Below are 3,404 nucleotides of genomic sequence, written 5' to 3'. Positions count from 1 at the left end.
AAAGGACTTATTTGCCGATAGAAGAGGTAGGGGCGGCAAGTGCTTAGGGCTGGGGAAAGGAAGGGGAGGGACTTTTTCAAACAGGCAATTTAGCAATTACGTTTTGGGGGAACTGTAGAAAGCAACTTGGTACATTTCTGTCCTAAAGTTAATGACACGTACTTGATCAAAAATGCTATTTTCAGCAAAGTGCACAGATAATTAAGTCTAATTTCAATGACGTTTGAAAAAATAGCAATAAATCTTTATGGGTTCTTGTAGTCAGTCCATATTGGAAATTCATTCTATTGCAATACAGATTTTTCTTATCTCGCCGACTTTCTGTGAGTTTAGTTAACTAAGGCTATGTCTTCATAGGCAAAGTGGAAAAGAAGAAAATTGTCTGGCTAGCTAACTCGGGTATTTTTAAAGTAGATTTATCCTAACTGTATATAGTACTGCTTCGATTCTTCGCTAGTTTTCCCTTTGTGGCTTCAGTATTGATATTGTCACATCTTCCCCCTCGAGTTTCTGAATGAACGGATTATAATTCCTTCCCAAACTTAGTGGATTGAAAGTTATAATAAATATGTAATTTAACAAACTGCTCCCAAAACCTTGATGCGGGTAGGTTGGGGAAGGTGGTGGAGAGGTCTTAGTTTAAATGGATTCCTGGACCAACTGCTTTTGAAACATACTATATAGTTCAGGGCTAAGAAAAGCTCTTAAACCATACCACCCACAAAGGAGCGCTTCTTAGAAAAATTCACTTCTGCTATTTCTTCTGCTCCTGTCATCCTCGCTAATGGTAGGCAGTGCTGGTGAGGGATTTGGGGAGGGGCAGGTACTTCCCAAGGCAGGGACACCCAGTGACAGGACGTCTGGGGGGACCCACCTGTCCCTGTAGTCTGGACTCCGCTCTGTGCCGTGTGTGAGGTGAAGCGCTTTACAGAGGACCCATCTGCCAGCCCGGCATGGTCCCGCCACCCACAAAAAAAAGAGGGTGCCCCTCTTATCTCATTATTGGCTGAAATTATCTTGAGAGGTGAATTTCTGTGTTACTTTGCTTTTGCTTTATATTTCATGGGTCAGCAATCTTTTTCTATAAAGAGCCGTGGAATAAATATTTGGGGACTTGCAGGCTACTACATAAGATCTCTTTTGCAGCTACTCTGCCATTTTAACACGAAAGCAGCCATAGACTGTACATAAGCAAATGTGGGTAACTGTCTTTCAAATAAAACTTTATTTACAAAAATACACGGTGGGCCAGACTTGGCCCGTGTGCCGTGGTCGGCCAACTCCGGCTTTCCTGGGCGGTCTGGAGACACAGAGTGTTGATGTTGGCACCTGGGCCGGCCCTGATACGAAACAAGTGTGGGATAAGCTCTATGTATAAAGTGAAATATTTATGCATTTACATTTATATTTCTACACCCACATAATTCCCAGGAAGGATTTAGGAAGCTTACAGCAAATCCCCGTTCGAAAATGTACAAAAGATTCTTGAAGGGCTCCGACACCACTCGGGGAAAGCAGGGAAACACGTGGCTAACCAGGTGCGCGTCCCACACGTGCGGAGGTTGCGGATGACGAAATTCCAAACATGGTCTCCGGCCACGCCGCCCTGAACACGCCCGATCCCGTCTGACCTCGGGAGCTAAGCAGGGTCGGGCCTGGTTAGTCCTTGGATGGAAGACCCCCTAGGAAGACCGGGTGCTGTGGGTGTTACAAAATAAATAAAAATACTATATTTCCAACTAGGGATGACTTGATCGCTGGCGTGAGTCCTGAGTGGAACAAGCAAGAGAGGTGATGGAGGCACTCTGCCCGCGATGACAGGTTCCTCCCGGCAGCGCGTTTCAAGAAGTTAATCAGACCTCGGTCTCCTGGTAAACAAAGTGACGACCACGCTGCGGAAGGTGGACAGTGTCCTCAGCAGAGGTTTGATGCTGACGCAGCACTGAACCTCAGTCGGGGATGCCGTCCACGGAGAATCAAGTTAACCGAGGGACAGTGTCGCAGAGGGAGACCCCGGGGTCGGCGTATCCCTCAGGCCCAGCTTGCCACGCTTGCTTCTCCCATGAGAGAGACTGACCTTGAGTATGTGACGCCACCTACGAACCGTGGAACTTGTTTCCGGAGCAGCAAATTATGCCAAGATTTTGAAGACAGGTGAGTGACGACGCATTTGCACTGTTTAACATGCACATCGAGGATCGCATAAAATGCAAAATTCACATAACTTCTCACATCAGGCACCCGGCTTCAGAGAAGGGCAGCATCACGTCTGGTAACGAGCACGCATAAGGTCTCAAGTCAGGACATCTGGGCGCAGTCCTGGCTTCTTTGTGATGCCTCGGGGGAGCTTCGTCACCTCTCCGAGACGTAGCTCAGTGATCCGCAACGTGGGCTTCCTCACAGCAGCTCGCGGGCCGGCAGGAGGCGGACGTCACCCACCTCCGTGGCAGGCCCCCCACCCCCACCCGCCTTGGTGCCCTCGTCTGCCGTTTCAGCCTCGGGGGGTCGGCAGTGCCCCCCGCGTGTCCCGCGCTCTCCCGCCCCGCGAAGAGTTGGCAGGTGCTTCCGAATGGCCAGACGCTGGGCGCAGCAAACAGTCTCGTCTCCTAGCTGCTTCCCAGAACCGTTCTTGAGATGGCTTTGAGGGGTCACCAGCTCTGGGAGCTGATTTGGGATGAAACGACCAGGAAATACGCACCCAGTGATGCCGAGCTCCCGCCCGCAAAGATGTCCAGAACATGGCTAAATATCACACCTGACATTTTCCAAAGACGCGATCGGATCTGAATTATTTTCCATGTTGCAGGAATGAAATAATTCATGACACGGAACCACTGTTGTCTGAACAAACGTCGCCTGTCAGCACTGCCTGCGGCGGGTCACGAGTTCACATTCTCAGCAGCCAGGCCAGTGATCATTTCTCCACAAATTCCACGTTCCGACAGAAAAACGTTGCACCTCGACATAAAACCATGTGTACTTTAGACCTAATCACGCACATCACTTAATTCTTTTAGCTTTGTTAATTCAATGAAAAAAGCTATTTGATAATTGTGTACTCTGTTCAAGACCCTCCCTTCAAACACATGCTCGAGATGACCCGCTGCAAAGAACGCCTCAGAAAGGGAATGTCACGAGTGTGCAAATGACAGGTTTTGGAAGCAGGTCAGGTGACAGTCACGAGAGCAGAAGTTTTCACATCAGATGCCACCGCGTCAGGTCACAGCTCCACCTTCCACGGGCAGGGCCCCCTGGCCGGGCCCCGGGCCCCCGGCTCTGCAGGGGCCGACCACCCTGGTGGCCGCTGTGGCAGGGCTCAGTGTGACAAGGCACTGAAAGCCCCTGGCTCAGTCTCCTGGTGAACAAAGTGGCGACCACACTGACATTCACACTCACATGTCACA

The 3,404-nt window shown here is 49.9% G+C and overlaps 1 pseudogene; it reads left to right on the top strand.

The window, feature by feature from the left end:
• Positions 1–1,588: 1,588 nt before the first annotated feature.
• Positions 1,589–1,707, top strand: LOC118606789 (annotated as a pseudogene).
• The last annotated feature ends 1,697 nt before the right edge of the window (positions 1,708–3,404 follow it).

The sequence above is a fragment of the Rousettus aegyptiacus genome, unplaced genomic scaffold (assembly GCF_014176215.1).
Source record: "Rousettus aegyptiacus isolate mRouAeg1 unplaced genomic scaffold, mRouAeg1.p scaffold_m13_p_1, whole genome shotgun sequence".
In the NCBI taxonomy this organism is placed as follows: Eukaryota; Metazoa; Chordata; class Mammalia; order Chiroptera; family Pteropodidae; genus Rousettus; species Rousettus aegyptiacus.
The sequence above is the reverse complement of the archived record's forward strand: the minus strand, read 5'-3'. Positions and strand labels throughout refer to the sequence as shown.